Genomic DNA, 19,680 nt, shown 5'->3' with positions numbered 1-19,680 from the left:
CTCGGCGAAAACAACAGTCCATGCGATCTCACGCTGGACACATCACCGGAGCATAAGAACCTTCACAAAAGGCTCGTTGCCACTGCCAGAAGTTTGAAGAAGCAGAAACGGAAGCTCAAAACAGCGGAAGACGTACTCAGAATGAGGTGGAGCAAAGTACTCAAGACCGCAGACAAATACGGCAATAGTTACCAAGCAAAGAGCTACCCGAAGCGCAAGCTGCTGCCCGAATTCGACGAGGAGGCTGTAGAGCCACCACAATCAAAAAGCAAAGAGGCCGCCTGGCCGGATAGATGACCAGATGATAGGCCAAGAGCGGCAAGCGGCGCCGCACACAAGCCGATACATGACACACATAAAGATCCTCGCAAAAAGGATGGCCCGGTCAGGTCCATTTATGGGCCAAAAGAGGGCCCCAGAGAGCAACACAACACGCCAAGGGTTCGAAGATAACGGCACACCTAAATACAGGGGCGCCGCACACCCACTATGTTTCACCGACGAGGTACTGGATCATGAATTTCCAGCGGGATTCAAACCCGTAAACATAGAGGCATATGACGGAACAACAGACCCCGGAGTCTGGATTGAGGACTACATCTTACACATACACATGGCAAGAGGAGACGATCTCCATGCCATAAAATACTTACCCCTCAAGCTCAAAGGGCCAGCTCGGCATTGGCTCAAAAGCCTCCCAGAAAATACCATTGGAAGTTGGGAAGAGCTCGAGGATGCGTTTAAAGCAAATTTTCAGGCGACTTATGTCCGCCCTCCGGATGCAGATGATTTAAGTCACATAACTCAATAGCCCGGAGAGTCAGCGCGCAAATTCTGGAACAGGTTCCTCACCAAAAAGAACCAAATAGTCGACTGTCCGGACGCCGAAGCCATAGCAGCTTTTAAACATAACGTCCGAGATGAATGGCTCGCCAGACACCTCAGCCAGGAAAAACCAAGAACGATGGCCGCGCTAACGAGCCTCATGACCCGCTTTTGCGCGGGAGAAGATAGCTGGCTAGCAAGATGCAGTACCAGCGAACCGAGTAAATCCGAGGTTAGAGATGGAAATGGGAAATCACGACGCAGAAAAGATCAGCGCATGAATAAGGAAAATGGCCCAAAGAACATGGCGGTCGACACTGGATTCAAAAGCTCTCGGGCGAACAGCAAAACAATGCCTCTTAAGGACAAAGTGACGAGCTATCCAACCTACACAAAATCTTGGATAGGATATGCCAAATTCACAGTACCCCCGGGAAGCCCGCAAACCACACCCGCAGAGATTGTTGGGTCTTCAAGCAGTCCGGTCGACTCAACGCCGAACACAAGGGGCTCGACACACCGAGCAAGGACGATGACGAACCTCACAAGCAGAGCGCCGGACAACAAAAAAACTTCCCACAACAGGTCAAAACAGTGAATTGACTTCAAGTGACCACAAGGAAAAATAGGGCGGCACCCGCCAAAGCGCATGCCGCACGGTCCACCCCAGTGGAATTCCGAGATTGGATGTCAAAACCAATTACTTTTCGACCACCTGGATTACTCCAGAAGTATTTGAAACGCGGGATGGACTGCTCCGATATTGGATCCGTTAATCAACGGACTACAATTTACACAAGTCCTAATGGATGGCGGTAGCGATTTAAACCTGCTATATCCGGACACAATCCGCAAATTGGGGATAGACCCTACTAAAATTCGCCATAGCCGCACTTCCTTCAAAGGAGTGACGCCAGGCCCTTACGCCAGGTGCACGGGCTCCTTACTACTAGAAGTTGTGTTTGGTTCACCCGGCAACTTCCGTTGTGAAAAGCTAATCTTCCATGTCGCCCCATTTAAAAGTATCCATCAAGCACTATTGGGACATGAAGCTTTCGCCCGCTTTAACGCAATACCGCACTACGCATCCCTTACACTTAAAATGCCCGGTCCACGCGGCATCATCTCCTTACAAGGTCGCTCAAGACCCCGGACACGTCTAGGCAAGTCCGGTACAAATAAATCAGGGGCTTCCTAGCCGCATACCCCTTCACAGGGGCTGTGCATATGAACGATAAGAGCCAATAAAAGCTCAACTTTATTCCTTTATTCATACTCTGTTTTAAATACATTTTTCGCATGATTTCTTTTCAAACTAAGTTCCTCTCTTTTACAGATGAACAACGTGCTACACCCGTCCAGGATACAGCACAACGGAGACACAGGCACAGACGTGCAGCAGGGACCCGTTGCAAGGATTCTTTTCAGATTAAGACCCTGTGTAAACCTTTTTTCACTGTCTCTTGTTGATACACATCCCCCGGTCTTTTTTTTACAACCAAGGGGGAGGCTGGCGTTTTGGCATCGGCCGCGTCAGAAATTCTTGCCCGTACCTGGACACTAGGGGCTTAGGGCATTGTTCTGCCCGTTATCATAAAGACCGAATACCTTAGGGAGTGTTCGGCGTCTCGAGTTAGGCCTTATATGCATCAGCTCCGAATCATGTCTTTGGTCAAATGTTGGGTTTGCCCGGCTCCTGTGTTTTGCTGCCTTACATTCCGTATCACCAGGAGAACTACTGCGATTGTGCCACGGTTCGGCCGGGCGAGCACCTTAGTAGAGAAAGCCGAAAACTGACTGTCATGATACAGCGAGAGACTGGTCAACCACTCGATCGACTACCGGAATGTTTAGAATTCCTCCGCTTTGACAAAGGGCCGTTTCCCAGTCAGGCACATACGCGCCCCGAATTCGGAGAGCGCGGTGCCCCTAGGGGCTATGTCGTAGCCCCAACTTTGAACTCCTATGGCTAAGTGAAAGTGATAAAGCATTATAGTCCGGTTGCCTCGTTTGCTACGCTATCACCTCCTTCACAGGACCAAGACACTGGATTAAGTGTGAAAATACGCTATTTTGCAAACACCCCTGTCGGGGTCGCTGGTATCTCCGCGGCCTCGAGCACCTATGGGGCACTTGGGGGCCCCTTCTGGTTCGGCAGGGGAGCGGGGGTCGTGCGCAGAGCAGATCGAGGTCCGGCGCGCACGGGGAGACGGGCAATCTTTACCCAGCTTCGGGGCTCTCCGGAGAGATAACACCCCTACTGCTGCTCTGTGTTGTTATTTGATCTAGCTCGAGCGTGCGAGCGTAAGGTAGTGCTGTGGGTGTCGAATGGACCCCGAACCCCTTCTACGTGCGCATGGGCCTCCCTTTTATAGTCTGAAGGGGGTACCCACAGGTGGCAGCGTAGGAAGAGGGGGTAGAAATGTAAAAGCGCAGGTTGGTGCAACAGTGCACAACAGTGTCCCTACCTAACTCCGACGGCAGGGGACAAGGGCATTAAATGCCCGTCCGGTCGCCCAACAGTGCAGGTGGAGTGACCGTTAAGTGAGCCTCCGGTTGCCACGATGGCACCTCTGTCAGCTCCGTTTGCCACCTCGCTCCGCATGGTTGCGTAGTGTCTCGCCACGTGCCCTTGGGATGGCCTGGTGATGACGCGTCACTGGGTATGCTCGAGTTGGGTGGCAGCCTTGCCGCGGCAAGTGCCTTGCCGCGGTCCTTTTGTTGTGCCGGCAAGCTTGCCGGCCACTGGACCTTGCCGGGGCGCGCGGGGCACCGCGGCAAGTTTTCTGGTGATGCCCTGGTTAGCCCTCCCGGCAAGCTCCTCTTGCCGGGGCCTTCGTGTTCCTGGCTAGTACTTTGTTCTTGGATGGTGGTGCAAAAGGGTGGTGGAGGGCCTTGCCGGGCGCCCGGCAAGCCTCGCCGCGGGGTGCTACGACTGCCCGTGCACAAGTTCGGGGTACTAAGGTACCCCCCTACTTTAGTACACCGACAGGAGCCCCTGGGCCTGGGCCATACACGGTGCCGAGCGTTGTTGGGCCAGGCCCAAAACAGTGCACGGGCACGCGTGGCCTGGGTACGCACAGCAACGGGCTCCGCACCCACCGCGCTCTCCCGCAACGGCACGCGTCGATTGCGGCGTCGTGGGAGACGTGGGTGGCGTTTAATTCCAGAAAATGCGTAACGTTCGCATCCCCTATTTATAAGCGGAGGGAACGGGGTCGTTCCCCCACTTTCGCCACTTGCGGTTCCTTCCACCGAAAGCTCCGACGCTCTCCCCCGCCTCCTGAATCGAGAGGAGAACAGCGCTTCTGCCGCCCATCGCCGCCGCCGTCGCCGCCGCTTCTGCCTCCCCCCGCTGCCCCCGTCATGGCCCCAACGGCCGGGAAGGCAACGAAGGCCGCGAAGGCCGAGAAATCGACCGAGGCACAAGAGCTCGAGGCGCTGCGCAAGAGGCGGGTGCTTTTCCCTCCTGAGCTCACCCCGGATGCGTTGCGGGCGGGGTTCTACCTTTTTTGGTCGACGGAGACGCGGGCGCATCCGCGCACGCCGGTGCTTTCTGCGGAGGCTTCCAAATTGAAGAAGTGCCCCAGAGGGTACTACTTCTTTCCCGTGTTCTTCTATTGCGGGCTCTGCCCACCTTTTTCTGACTTCTTTTGCGACATCATGAACACCTATGGGTTCCATCTGCTTGATTTCACCCCCAACGCTGTTTTGACAATGGCGGTTTTCGCGCACCTTTGCGAGAACTTCGTTGGTATCCTTCCCAGCGTTGCTCTTTTCCGCCATTATTTTTCCCCTCGGGCTGAGAAAGGGGAGCCGCTGGCTGGCGGAATCGCATGGACCTCCCGGATGGGCATAAAGGAGACGTACTTGCCGGGTGAGCTTTGCAGCAAATGGGGCGAATGGAGGGCGGAGTGGTGCTGGATCTGTGATGCCGATCCGCCTTCGTTCACCACGCTGCGCAAGTCTCGGGTGGTGCGCTGCAATGACTGGAGCGCTCTATCGCCGGATGACGCCAAGCTGACGATCGCCATCACCCGAATTCTCCGGCTCAGGCACGCCGGGCTCACAACAGGGGCGGTCGGCGCGGACTTCCTCCGCCGCCGCATCGCCCCTTTGCAGGCAAGGGGGAGGCCCGCCTGGCTGTTCAGCGGCCCGGCGGATTTCATGAGGCTGCGCCCGGGCCTCAATTTCAACTTCACAGTCCTGGAGCTGGATGCGATGCTGAGGGAGATGTTCAAACACGACCCCAATCATCCAGAGTGGTTCCAGTTGCCGCAGGGCCTTGTCCCCCTGTGCAACAACTCCCAGCGCGACCGCATCTGCGCGATGATGCCAGAATGTGATTCGCACGGGGTTAGCGCCAACTGGATAGAGCCCGCCACCGAGGTCGTGCAGCAGTTCTTTGATGACCTGTCGGAGGCGGCGGTTAAACCTGACGAGCAGAAGCTCCTCACCCGCGCAACCACTGCCAGAGAGCTGGCGTATATTGCTAGCAGGGCCGAGGAGGCGGCGGCAGCTGCTGCCGTGGGCGAGTATGGCTTCACGCTATCGGAGGCGGAAGCGGCTGAGGCGGCAAGCCTTGCCGCCCATGAAGATTTTGCCGGGGAGGGCGGTGGCGAAGGGGAGGCCGCGGCCGGGGCAAGCCAACCCGCCGGGGGTGCGAGCGGCCGACCGTTTTCAAGCAATTTGCCGCCGTCGGAGCCTTCGGAGCAGCCCCAGTTTCATCCGAGGAGGCGTCTCCGTCGAGTCGGAGAGTTGGCGGAGGCACAGCCTGAGCAGCCACTACGGCGTCGCGGGACGCGCTCCGCTGCGACAAGTTCCGTTGCTGCAGGAGGATCCCAAACTGCGCCGGCAACTGAAGCCGGGTCTTCCCGGGCCGCCACGCCCGACCCTGTCGCGGCCCTTGGCAAGCGCCAGAGGGAGCCTACCCTCCCGACACGCCGTGCAGGGAGGGCACCGGAATTTGACCTCTCCGCACTGAGCTCTGACGACGATGAGGAGGACGAGGACGCAGAGGAGTAAGGCTTCTCCTGTACTGCATCCGCTTTTTCCTCGATCCTTGCTGCTGTTTGCCTTGTATTTAATCTGTATTTCTCTCGAAACTCCTGTTCTGTCCAGGACTTTGGCAGAGAGGGCGGCGAAGAGGGCCGGGGTCCCGGTGGTCGAGGATGATCCTGCTAAGGTGGCGGAAGATACGTTTGAGACTACTTTGACGGACCCGGCCCCTTCCCCTCGCAGCAGCTCCCAGCACAGCCCCCAGCGTGAGCGTCTTGATTCATCCTTCGTCATGGGGGGTGCAAGGTCGTTTCTTCCTCTGCCAACGTCTTGATTGTTGGCTCTTTTGTATGCAGGAGAAGAGCAGGCCCATCAGGAGCAGCCGGAGGTTGATGCGGAGGTGTCGTCGGCCTCCACTACGCCACCGAGGGCCGACTCCCCGATGTGGGAGCCGTCTCCGACAAGGAAGGGGTCCCCAGCAAGGGGCGAGACCGGCGAGCCCCCGGCGGCGGAACCCGTGTTCGCGGAGTCCAGCGCAGGTGAGCCTCCTTGTCGGGAGTTTTCCCTTGGAACCTGCTGATCTCTCTTTTTCTTCTTCTGGTTATTGATTATCTCTTTTCTTCCCTGCCTTCAGATATTCCCCTTGGGGACCCGATGGAGGCTGAGGCCGCCGTTGAGGGGGACGGCCGTGGCAACACTGAGGACGCCGCTGCCACCGAGGAAGGGACCGGTGCGGAGGAGTCCACTGGTGAGGAGGCCGCCGGGGCCGCCGGCACAGGGGCCGGCGAGGGGTCCGGTGATCGTGCCGACGACCCGGAGGATGCAGGAGCACAAGGTGCTGTACCGACCGCTGATCCCTCTGCCGCTGGTGCGGCGCCGAGCTCCGAGGAGCCCCAACCCGGCGCATACTTGAAGGCCGGCGCGGGTGTGTATATCAAGCTCCCCTGGGCGTCGAGCTCCAGGGCGCCAGTTGAAGGAGAGGAATTTGATGGGGAGATACTTGCCTCTGCTGGGCTGGCGGTGGTCGACAGGCCAAGCAGCAGCAGCGGCGAGTAAGAGGAGGAGGAGCTACTCCGGAAACTGGTGTCACTCTACCGCGCCCGGCAAGCGAAGCTCGAGTCCCGGGAAGCGCTCGTCGCGCAGGAGGGAGCTGACATAGAGAAGCACGCGGAAGAACTCAAGGGCCGCAACCAGGAGGCCCTCCGATCCATCGCTGAGGAGAGGGCGCAGCTCGATGAGGCGAAGAAAGCGTTCATCCTGGAGAAGGCTGAAGCCGAGGAGCAGCAGAGGCTTGCCGCCGAGGAGCTGTCCGAGCGGGACGGCGAGTTGATACAACGGAAAGCGTACTTGGACAGCCATGATGAGGAGCTCGTCGGCCGGGAACAGTCACTTGGCGGGGCGCTCAAGGAAGCGAAAGACGCCGCCGCGGCTGCCGAGGCCGCCAAGAAAGAGTTGGAGGAGAAAGTGACGCGGCTGGAGGCGGACGCGACGAGGAAAGACGAGGAGCTTGCCGCACTCCAGCGCGATCGCGAGGAGGATGCGCGCGCCCAAGGCGATCTGCAAGCCCAACTCTCCGAGAAGATCAAAGAGCTGGACGCCGCCAAGGACTCGAGCGCTGATCTGGGGCTGAAACCGGCCACCTTGACGGAGACGCTGGACGCCGCCAAGAAACGAGAAGATACCCTGAGGAAAGACCTCAAGGACCATGAGGAGCTACTGACGAGGGCCACCGAGGCCCAGAACACCCTCAAAACCACAGTGGAGCTCTGGACGGAAGGCCTCGTCAACATTGCCGTGCTCATTCACGAGGAGTTGGCGGAGCTGGACTTGACGGCCTTCGGGTATTCCACAGAAGCGAACGTCCAGCCCAGCGCCAAGCTCACGCTTTTCTTCAAGGATGTGGTGACGGCGCTGCGGCAGCTCCAGGAAAGGATCCCGAAGCAGTTGGCCGCCGAGTCACGCGCCGTCTACGCCGGGGTCCTGGAGAAGGTGTTGCTGAAGGTCCTCTTCCGCAACCCGGGCATCGACCTCTCCCGCGTCACCAAGAAGCTGCCGGAGGGTGCTGATGTCGAGGGCCTCAGGGCCATTGTCGCACCCATCATGGACAAAGTGAACGAGGTCAGGAGGCTCGATGGCGAGCGCGTGGATTAGGCTGCTCCTCTTCTCCCCTTTTCTTGTTGCTGCCATTTTAATTATGGGAACAATTCCAGTTAGCGCCATAATAAGTCATTCTTGTAATATAACTTAATTATGGGTACTGCTTGCCGCGCTATTCCCTTTATTTTGTTGCGTCCTTTGTATGCTTTTACCCTGCGTTTTGAGGGACCTTGCCGGGGCAAGCACACTTGCTGAGTGCGGAACATCAGCAGCCCGCTGGCGGTGCTGCCCCCGGCAAGGAATCTTGTCGGGACTAGTTGCAACTCACTCGCATTGTCGAGCGGGCTCGAAAACAACACAAGGGCGCAACTTAGCCACGAGTCGATTCCTCTGCGCACAGGTTTGCCATACAAAGCACGAATGTTCAAGGGATATAACTTGAAAAGAAATTTAAAATTGAGCGGGCTCAAATTTTAGCTACTTAGCTTTTCTGTCTTCGGCGTCCCGGCAGGGCTAGATTCCTTTGAACGTCGCCTGTTCCATACTTCTACCTTCCCTTCCCCCCCGGTGAACTTGCGGGCGGAGGAATCTTCTGTCTATGAGAAGAAAGAAGAGAAAATAATCGCATGAAACCTTAAGGTTCGCTATTGCTTACCGGGGTGGTGTGCTGCACAGAGTGTCAGGTATGGGTGCAAAAAAAGAATATAATGCATCAGATTTGACAAGATGTGCAAAGCACGCGAACTTTATTTACGCACGGGGACTGCGCCCGGCTTTGCACAAAGGGTTACATGCGACAGCGGCAATGCTTGTACAAAAGAAAGTGGTTGTCGGAACGGGTCCGGCAACCGCGCCTTATGGGTAAAACTTGCGAAGATGTTCTATGTTCCAGGAGTTGTTCACTGGAACGCCATCTTCGGTCTCAAGGCGGACAGCGCCGGGCCTAGTGACTCGTTTCACCCGGTAAGGGCCTTCCCACTTTGGCGTCAACTTGTTTGAATTCTTGGTGGATTGAACTCGCCGAAGAACAAGGTCGCCTTCCTCGAAGCTTCTGGCGTTAACTTTGCGGCTATGATAGCGGCGCAAAGCTTGCTGGTAACGAGCAGCTCGCACAGCAGCCTGAAGACGATCCTCCTCGGGGAGCAGCGTGTCATCTAGTCGTAGCTGCTCTTGCTCAAGCTCATCGTAAGCGAGCACTCGTGGTGACCCGTATACGAGTTCCGTGGGGAGAACTGCTTCTGCTCCGTAGATGGGAGCAAAGGGTGTCTGGCCGGTGGCTCGATTTGGCGTCGTCTTGATCGACCAAAGAACCACCGGTAGTTGCTCAATCCAATTTCTTCCGCACTTGTGCAGCCTCTCGAAAGTTCTGGTCTTGAGCCCGCGCAGCACTTCAGCGTTCGCCCTCTCCGCTTGACCGTTGCTTCTCGGGTGAGCAACAGAAGCAAAGCAAATCTTGGCGCCAAGATCTTGGGCGTACTGCATGAAGGTGTGGCTCGTGAATTGTGTGCCATTGTCGGTGATGATCCTATTTGGGATTCCGAAACGGCAAACAATTGACCTGAAGAACTTGACTGCTGACTGTGCTGTCACCTTCCTCACTGGTTCCACTTCAGACCACTTTGTGAACTTGTCGACTGCAACGTACAAGTACTCAAAGCCCCCGACAGCTCGGGGAAAAGGGTCGAGGATGTCGAGCCCCCAGACCGAAAATGGCCAGGACAAAGGGATTGTTTGGAGAGCTTGAGCTGGTTGGTGAATCTGTTTGGAGTGGAACTGGCATGCTTCACACTTGGTTACTTGTGCAGTTGCATCCTGGAGGGCTGTCGGCCAGAAGAAGCCTTGCCGGAGAGCCTTGCCGGCAAGTGCTCTTGCGCCAATGTGGTGACCACATATGCCTCCATGTACCTCTGCCAACAGCTGCTATCCATCTTCCCGGGAAATGCACTTTAATTTCACTCCGTTGAATCTTCTCTGTACAGTACGTCATCGACAAACTGGTACATACTCGATTGCCGGGCTACTCTTTCTGCCTCTTCTTGTTCCTCGGGAAGTTCCCCTGTTTGAAGGAAATGGACGATTTGCTGTGCCCATGCCGGAGCCTGAGGCTCGACGTCAAGGACTAAAGGCGCAAATGCTGCTGCGGGAACATCCGCTTCTACGGCAAGAATCTGGGATTCTGCCGGAGTGTGATGCCCCCCGGCAAGCGTGTCGGGACACAGCTTGTCGGGAGCGTCTGCTTCAACGAAACAAACCCTAGGGCTTGCCGGAGCAGACTGCTCCTCAGCAATTTCTGTGTTGATCCTGGGGACCTTGTTGGCGGTGGCTCTGGGAAACTTTGCCGGAAAGTAGTCGCCAGTGACCAACTTTCTCTTTTTGCTTAGTCCTATTGATGGTGTTACAGATGGCTGAGTCAGCTTGAGCACAAAAATCCCTGGTTCCACAGGTAACTTGAGTGCAGCACACTTGGACAGGCCATCCGCAGTGTCATTCTGAGCTCTTGGAACGTGTTCCATTTGTAGGCCATCGAAATGCTCTTCTAACTTCCTCACTTCATCGATGTATGCTTCCATCAACGGACTCTGATAATCTTTGTTAACTTGACGGACGACAAGCTGCGAGTCACCCCTGACAATAAGCTTCTTGATCCCAAGCTCTGCTGCTATCCTGAGTCCGGCAAGCAAGCCTTCATACTCTGCAGTATTGTTTGTTGCTTGCTCCTTGGGGAAGTGCATTTGGACCACGTACTTGAGGTGCTCTCCGGTGGGTGCGACGAGTAGTACGCCCGCACCGGCGCCTTGCAGCGAGAAGGCACCATCAAAGTACATGATCCATTCTTTGCTAGCTTCCTTGACGGGGATGCTCCTGCCCGGGGTTTCTTCGTCGGGTGTTGGCGTCCATTCTGCTATGAATTCTGCCAATGCTCGGCTCTGAATAGTTGAAGTACTTTCAAACTTGAGGCCAAAGCTTGACAATTCCAGTGCCCACTCGACGATCCTGCCCGTTGCTTCCGGATTTTGCAATATCCTCTTCAACGGAAATCGAGTGACTACTGTGATCTCATGTGCTTGAAAGTAATGGCGCAGCTTCCTCGAGGCCATGAGTAGGCCGAAAAGCAACTTCTGCACACCAGGGTACCTTGATCTAGCCCCCTGCAGGAGGGAACTAACAAAGTAAACTGGGCGCTGCACCATCCTCTTCTGTTTTTCTTCCGGCAACTGCACAGATCCATCCTCGTCGGAGCCAGAACTTGTCGGGGAAGCCCCCTGCTTGTCGCTGGACTCGCTTGCCGCGGTTGCTGACTCATCATCTGCCTCCCTCTCCGCAACCAACGCAGCACTAACCACCTGATTGGTTGCCGCTAGATATAGCAGCAACTTCTCTTGTGGCTTAGGTGCCACAAGTGTTGGAGTGGAGGATAGGTATCTCTTCAAGTTCTGCAGTGTAGCCTCCGCTTCCGGAGTCCATTTCATTGGACCTGCCTTTTTCAAGATTTTGAAAAATGGCAGGGCGCGCTCAGCAGACTTAGAGATGAACCTACTGAGAGCAGCAACACAACCGGCAAGCCTGCGCACGTCCTTGACTCGGGTCGGTGCTTCGATCTGCTCAATTGCTTTGATCTTGTCGGGATTGGCTTCAATCCCTCTCTGAGATACAAAGAATCCGAGAAGCTTGCCGGAAGGAACCCCAAACACACACTTCTCGGGATTCAAGTTGAGATTGATCTTGCGCAGATTTGTGAAAGTTTCGTCCAAGTCTTGGATCAAAGTCTCTTTGTCCTTGCTTTTGACCACTATGTCATCCATGTAAGCTTCCACATTTCTATGCAGTTGTGGCTCAAAAGCGTGACTGACTACTCTCGCAAATGTTGAGCCAGCATTCTTTAGTCCGAAAGGCATCCGTACGAAGCAGTACGTGCCACATGGAGTAATGAATGCAGTCTTTTCTTCATCCTCTTCATCCATGAAGACTTGATGATATCCTGAGTATGCATCAAGGAATGAAAGCAGATCGCATCCTGCAGTGGAGTCAACGATCTGGTCAATGCGCGGCAAGGGAAATGGATCCTTGGGACAAGCTTTGTTAACATCGGTGAAGTCAATGCAAAGCCTCCACTTCCCATTCGCCTTGCGTACGACTACTGGGTTGGCTAGCCACGTCGGATGGAGTACTCCACGGACCAGTCCCGCTGCTTCCAACTTCCTGATCTCTTCTGCTATGAACTCTTGCCGCTCTACTGCTTTCTTTCTGACTTTTTGTTTGACGGGCCGTGCGTGAGGGCAGACGGCAAGGTGGTTCTCGATTACTTCCCTGGGAACACCGGGGATGTCGGATGGTTGCCATGCAAACACATCAACATTCGCCCGCAGGAAAGCAACGAGCGCGCTTTCCTATTTAGGGTCAAGTGTGGCACTGATGGTGAAGGTACCACCAGTGCCGTCTTCCTTGGCGGCCACCTTCTTGGTCTCTGGTGAAGCTACCTTCGCCTTTTTGCACTTGCCGGTGGAGCTCGATGGCGCGTCCTCGACGGCAGCGCAGCGCTCCGGGGAGATGCGCTTGCCGGAGTGAGCACCAGAGCTGTCCAAGTGGCTCGCGCTCTGCCGCAGCAGCTGCTTCCCGGTAGATCTTGTCGGCGCAGATGAGTGCATCCTTCTTGTCACCTTGGATAGAAATGACGCTCATCGGGCCAGGCATTTTGAGCACATTGTATGCGTGGTGAGAGGCCGCCATGAACTTGGCGAGTGCGGGTCGGCCGAGTATCCCATTGTAGGGTAAAGGGATATCAGCCACGTCGAATGTGACCCTCTCAGTCCTGAAGTTCAGCTCGCTGCCGAATGTCACCGGCAATGTGATCTTCCCCTTAGGCTGGCTCCTTCCCGGATTTATTCCTTGAAAGGTGCCAGTCTCTTCAAGCTCGTTGTCGGGGATCTGGAGCTTCTTGAGCACTGCGGAGGAAATCAAGTTCAGGCCGGCCCCGCCGTCAACCAACATCTTTGTGACCTTGAGGTTGCGGATCGTTGGTGAGACCAACAGCGGCAAGCACCCGACCGCAGTGATGCGATCAGGGTGATCCTCAACGTCGAAGACGATGGGCGTGCTGGACCACTTCAGAGGCCTGCGCGCCTCGACGGACGGCTCCGCTGCATTCACTTCTCGCACCCACTGTTTGAGTTGGCGGTGCGAGGTGTGCAGGGAGGCGCCGCCGTCAACGCACAATACTTCTGTTGCCTTCTGAAACTCTTGATCCTCAGTCTCATCTTCCTCCATCTCATCATCTTCATCTTCATCCTCGTCCTTGTCGCGGCCACGGGGAGGCCTGTCTCCTTGCCGCGTCTTGGCCTTGCCGCGGTTCCCTCCCCGGGCGGGAAGCTTCTTGCCGGATCCTCCGCCACCTCCCTGGGCTCTCTCCTTATCGCGGCGCTCGTATTTAGCTTTCTGCAGCTCTACCATCTGCTCTACTTTTTTGCAGGTTTGGAGGTCATGGCCTTTGGTGCGGTGGATCTTGCAATAACGCTTGCCCGAGCCATCCTGCTTGTCGGCGGCCGCTACAGCCTCGCCGGAGTCGTCGGTCTTGGCCTTGTCGGAGCCGCCTCCGTTGCCGGAATGCTCAACAGCTAGCACATCCTTAGCCTTCCTCTTCCTATTGTTCCGCCTCCGGTTCTTCCTTGCCGGGGCGGCATCTTCACTGTCAGATCCTTCTGCTCCGGCAACCTCTCCGGGGATTTTCCTCCCCTCCTTAGCCCGTGCACACTTGTCGGCGAGAGCATAGAGCTCGCTGACATCTCTGATCTTGATCATCGCCATCTCCTCCCTCATCCTGCGGTTACGCACGTTCTGATGAAACGCGCTGATAACCGCGGCAGGGTGGACGTCTGGGATGTTGCGTTGCACCTGGCTGAATCTCTGTATATACTTGCGCAGGGGCTCCCCCTCCTTCTGGACGAGCAAGTGGAGGTCACTCTCCTGGCCATGAGGCTTGTGGCCGCCCATGAAGGCACCGACAAACTGATGACACAGGTCCTCCCATGAAGAGATGGAGCCGTCCGGCAAGTGCATGAGCCAAGATCTGACATTGGGCTTGAGTACCAGCGGGAAGTAGTTGGCGAGGATCTTCTCGTCGCGCCCTCCGGCATCCTGCACCGCGATGGTGTAGATGCTGAGGAACTCCGACGGGTGTATCCTGCCATCGTACTTCTCGGGCACATCTGGCTTGAAGTTTTTAGTTTTGGGCCACTGGACTTGCCGCAGCTCGCAGGTGAACGCAGGGCAACCTGCCGTGTACGGCAAGTCGCCTGGTTCTCCGGGTGCATGCGCGTCGACAGCGGGCCCGGCGCGCTGGTCAGATTGACGTCGTGCTTCTCTCCGGCGCTCGATGCGAGTGCGAGCGTCTTCGTGTTGCCGTTCTTGGAGAACGTGGTGCTGATCACGGCGAGTTCGCGGGTCCGATGACGCGGTGGAGTCGGCGTCAAGGTTGGTCCGACGAGCTGGCGATCTTGGCCTTTGGGGCTGGGAGCGCACGGAAGCGGCACCCCCAGCGGTCCTGTCGGCGCCGTCCTGCGCCGGGGCGTCTTGTCGGGCCCTCGACGCGTTCGGTCGCCGGGGCTTGTCGCCGTTGGCGAAGCCGATGAGGCTGTGTATGGCCATCCTCCAGTCGTCGATCTTGTGTGGCGCTGGAGGGAAGTCTAGAAGCAGCTGGGCTCGGGCCAGTGCTTCCTCTGCTGTCTTGGGCGGCGGCGGCGACGAGCGGCGCGAGGAGCGAGATGTGCTCGGACTCCCAACCGGGTTGGGAGGAGCAACACCCCGTCCAGGCGACCGCACCTCACTCGCACCAGCATGCGGGCGTGCATGCTGACCTCAAGCGTCCCGCGACCCACCAGCTTGGCCTTGCTCCAATGCGAGCACGGTGCTAGGAGCACCGGGGCGTGGTTGGACTTGTACCTCTTGGGAAGGGCGCAGCGTCTGCACCGTCGCCGCGCTTGCGGGGCCTTGTTCTTGGATCTGGTGACGACACGAGACCCACCGGCGGCACCCGCTCCTCCGCCGGCGTCCACTTCACCGCCTGCTTGCTCTGGCGGTGGTGGTGGAATTGATGCAGACGGAGCGGCCACCTCCGAAGGCTTCTTCTTCGGTGGCATGTTGACGATGACGCTGATGTAGTGTGCGTGGAGACCGGATCAGATGCTCACGACCTCGACGCCAACTACCTGGCGCGCCAAAGATGTCGGGGTCGCTGGTATCTCCACGGCCTCGAGCACCTATGGGGCACTTGGGGGCCCCTTCTGGTTCGGCAGGGGAGCGGGGGTCGTGCACAGAGCAGATCGAGGTCCGGCGCGCGCGCGGGGAGATGGGCAATCTTTACCCAGCTTCGGGGCTCTCCGGAGAGATAGCACCCCTACTGCTGCTCTGTGTTGTTATTTGATCTAGCTCGAGCGTGCGAGCGTAAGGTAGTGCTGTGGGTCTCGAATGGACCCCGAACCCCTTCTACGTGCACATGGGCCTCCCTTTTATAGTCTGAAGGGGGTACCCACAGGTGGCAGCGTAGGAAGAGGGGGTAGAAATGTAAAAGCGCAGGTTGGTGCAACAGTGCACAACAGTGTCCCTACCTAACTCTGACGGCAGGGGACAAGGGCATTAAATGCCCGTCCGGTCGCCCAACAGTGCAGGTGGAGTGACCGTTAAGTGAGCCTCCGGTTGCCACGATGGCGCCTCTGTCAGCTCCGTTTGCCACCTCGCTCCGCATGGTTGCGTAGTGTCTCGCCACGTGCCCTTGGGATGGCCTGGTGATGACGCGTCACTGGGTATGCTGGAGTTGGGTGGCAGCCTTGCCGCGGCAAGTGCCTTGCCGCGGTCCTTTTGTTGTGCCTGCAAGCTTGCCGGCCATTGGACCTTGCCGGGGCACGCGGGGCGCCGTGGCAAGTTTTCTGGTGATGCCCTGGTTAGCCCTCCCGGCAAGCTCCTCTTGCCGGGGCCTTCGTGTTCCTGGATAGTACTTTGTTCTTGGATGGTGGTGCAAAAGGGTGGTGGAGGGCCTTGCCGGGCGCCCGGCAAGCCTCGCCGCGGGGTGCTACGACTGCCCGTGCACAAGTTCGGGGTACTAAGGTACCCCCCTACTTTAGTACACCGACAACCCCCGCACCATGTGCGTGGGGGCTGAAGCCGAAGACTGCCATCTTTCAGGTTATACACAAGTATACATTAACGGCCACATAGGAGATATTTCAATACTTGAACGCACAAGTATAAAAAGCACTTATATTATGAATATCGTTTTACAAATTATAAAGATCATTTGAACATGACATTTTTTGAGCACTGCGACTCTATTACACGAGCACCCTGCAGGACTTCCCCAAAATAGTGCTCGGCGGGTAACCGGCTCTCGTCCGAACCCCGGGTTGCAACATCGGTGGCATCCATCTCCGTCCAGTGTGTCTTCACACGGGCGAGGGCCATCCGTGCACCCTCTATGCAGGCCGACCACTTCACCGCCTTGATATGCGGCACCACCTCAAGGAATTGCTGCAATAAGCCAAAATAACTCTTTGTCTTGGGCCTATCCGGCCACAGATGAGTCACTACATCCGTCATGGCAAGTCCGGACAATCTATTCAGCTCAGCCCACTCAGCCAACCGATCGGTCAACGGAAGTGAACGCTCCGGACTGTGGAATTGAGACCAAAAAAGCTCTTCCGTCTCGTGATCCTTTTGACTTCAGAAGTGCACAACCGCATCCGCCGCACTCGCCGCCAAATCCAGATAAGGATCCTCCGGACCCCACCGCTGGCCAAGCTGAGCATACTTCTGATCTGTGAACTTCCTGCGCAGCAGAAAGGGCTTGCCAGCCGCAATGTCTCCGGCCTGACGCAGCTCCTCCTTTATAGCCCTCATTGCAGAACGGGCATCTTGGCCTTGGCGGTGGCCTTCTTTAGGTCTTCTTGCTCCGCTCGGCGTTCTTTTTCAAGAACCTTATAGCGGTCGATAGCATCCTTCAGCTTCACGGCCATTCCGGCCATCTCCTCCCTGCTTCGGCAGTGAGCACCCCTTTGGGCTTCTAGCTCTTCGGCTGCCTTCGAGGCATCTGCCTCACTCCTTCTGGCCTGCTCCTTGGCTCGAGCAAGCTCTGCCCGAAGGTTCTCCACAGCAGCGGCACCATCTGCATTAAGCATACATGTTGTAAGGAATGGGCATTAGCTCCCTTACTAGGTGACCACGGAGAAACATCCTACCTTGTGACTCGTCAAGTCGTTTATTGACCAGCGCGATGTCCGCATCCGCAACGTCGAGTTGTCGCTTTAGTTCGGCAACTCCTTCAGTCCAGCTGGCCACCGGACTATCAGCCACCTGTGTAGGAAAGGCGAGAATTAATACCTGAGATTATGATCCTCGGCACGCTGTCGCTTTCGACAACATACCGAGTCTCAGGGGCAACTATCTATACAGGGCGCACTTTATGTGTAAAACTGTCAAAAGGTATGTCATTTTTACGTACCTCAAACCCCGCCAGCAAACTTCTGACGGCATTATGCAACCCGCCCTCAGCGGATGAATTTTTTCAATCACCGTACTCATCAATGTACAGTGACCTTCTGAGATAGACGCCCTCTCGAGCAGATCCTTCAGCTCCCCCGGCCGCACACCAGTTGGTGCCGAACTCTCTGGCCCTGCCGGACTCGGGGATACCCTCCGCGACGAGACCTCAGGGTCGTCCGCCCCGCCTGACGGTGCGGCAGATGGAGGCGTCTCGCTCTCCATCATCTCCGGACGAAGGTCCCCAGAAGACGAGCTCAGCTGAGAAGGACAGAGATCCGAACTACAAGGTAAAAACTTTGGTTATCCTCAGAAGCAAAATAGGGATGTCCCTTATTACAAAACTTCCCTTTTTCTACTTACGGCTAGCTGGAGGGCTGATTCCTTTGGGGAGATAGTACGGCCGGGGCATCCCCAGGCGCAGGACCCTCTGGTGAAGATCTCTTCCCCCGCTTTGAGGCCTTGACCTCCGGGTCTTTGAAAGCGGTCCTCCTCTCCCCCTGGAAGGAGGGATTCTCGATCCCCCTTTCTCGAAAGCCTCCTTGGTAGAGGCGATAGTTTCCCTGCTTTCCCCTTCGCCTTCCTCTGAAGGCGCAACCTCCAGCATCCTGACCAACACGGGATCCGGCGCGGTCTCCGGGAGGGGGGCCGGACACAGTATCAGTTTTGCTTGCACTATCCACTCCTGTTCAAAGGACGATTGGTTAAAAGGCAAATCCAAGATATGCAAACAAACGGTATGTCCGGACACAGAGCTACTTACTTGAGTATCCGGGCGATTGCAGCTTAGGCCGGCGTCCTCGGTCAATTCCGGACACACCTCTTGTGATCCGAAGAACAATTTGTACATCTCCACGGGTGTCGTACCCATGAAGTGTTGGAGAGCTCGTGGTCCCTCCGGATTGAATTCCCACAGACGGAGAGGGCGACATTTGCAGGGCAGAAGACGCCTAATCAGCATAACCTGCGTCACCACGACCAGATTGATCTCCCTCTCTTGGAGGTCTCGAATCCGGCCCTGCAATAGGGGTACGTCCTTTGACGGCCCCTAGTTAAGCCATCTGCCACGGCGGACGGCAAAGGCATGGATGGCGGACGGCAAAAGGTGACGGCAAATTAGGGGACGGCTAAGAGCTGCATTGCCGTCTGCTCCGGGCAGCTGACGGCAAAGGGGCCTTTGCCATCAGCAGCGGATGGCAAAGAAGACGGACGGCAATAAATGCGCTGTTACTCCGTTAGGTGGTTAACGGCATGCCTTTGCCGTCCGCTGCGGACGGCAAAGCCTTTTCCGTCAGCCACTGTTGGCAAACTGACCAAATTGGTCAGCCTCCCAGGAAGCATAGTTGCCTGCCATGTGGCCTCTTTGCCGTCCGCTACTGATGGCAAAGAGCCCTTTGCCGTCGGTGGCAGACGGCAAAGAGCCTTCATATTGTCTCTTTTTTCTGTTTTTTTAGTCCAACAATTTTCACAGCAAATATATATGACAACAAATATATATCACATATCCAGCACATAAGTTTCATATCACATATCCAGCACATAAGTTTCATATCACATATCACATCAGTTTCACACATCAGTTTCATCCATACACATCAGTTTCACATATCACATCTAGAACAAGAAGTTTCATACATAAGCAAAGCTAGAACAAGAAGTTTCATACAATGCAAGTTTCATACATAAGCAAGTTTCATCAAAGGAAAAGCAAGCACTCCATCATAGCAAGCTAGCTTCCATGAAATGAATGAAATCTGCAAAATGATAAATAAGAAAGTTAGAAATAGGTGACTAGAACAAGAAGAAGACTAGAACAAGAAGTATATGTCATTTATGAGCTAACTTAGGTGAAATGGATCATATATGAGCTAACAAAGTTAAAATGGGTTGTTTATGAGCTAACATAGTTGAAATGGATCATTTATGAGCTAACTTAGTTGAAATGGGTCGTTTCTGAGCTAACTAAGGTGAAGGGCATCGTTTTTGAGCTAAGTAAGGTGAAATGGATCGTTTTTGAGCTAACTTAGGTGAAATGGATCATTTATGAGCTTTTATGAGCTAACTTAGTTGAAATGGGTCGTTAATGACCTAACTTAGGTGAAATGGATCATTTAAGAGCTAATTTAGGTGAAATGGATCGTTTTAAGCTAACTTAGGTGAAATTGATCGTTTAGGAGCAAATCTACGTGAAATGGGTCATTTTGGAGCTAACCTAGGTGAAATGGGTCATTTTGG

General features: G+C 55.7%; 1 pseudogene; it reads left to right on the top strand.

Annotated features, from left to right (window-relative positions):
- The first annotated feature begins 1,537 nt into the window (after positions 1-1,537).
- LOC119309979 lies at positions 1,538-2,023 on the top strand (annotated as a pseudogene).
- The last annotated feature ends 17,657 nt before the right edge of the window (positions 2,024-19,680 follow it).

This window comes from Triticum dicoccoides, chromosome 5B (assembly GCF_002162155.2).
Source record: "Triticum dicoccoides isolate Atlit2015 ecotype Zavitan chromosome 5B, WEW_v2.0, whole genome shotgun sequence".
Classification (NCBI taxonomy): domain Eukaryota; kingdom Viridiplantae; phylum Streptophyta; class Magnoliopsida; order Poales; family Poaceae; genus Triticum; species Triticum dicoccoides.
Note: the sequence above shows the minus strand (reverse complement) of the source record. Positions and strands in the feature narration are given on the sequence as shown.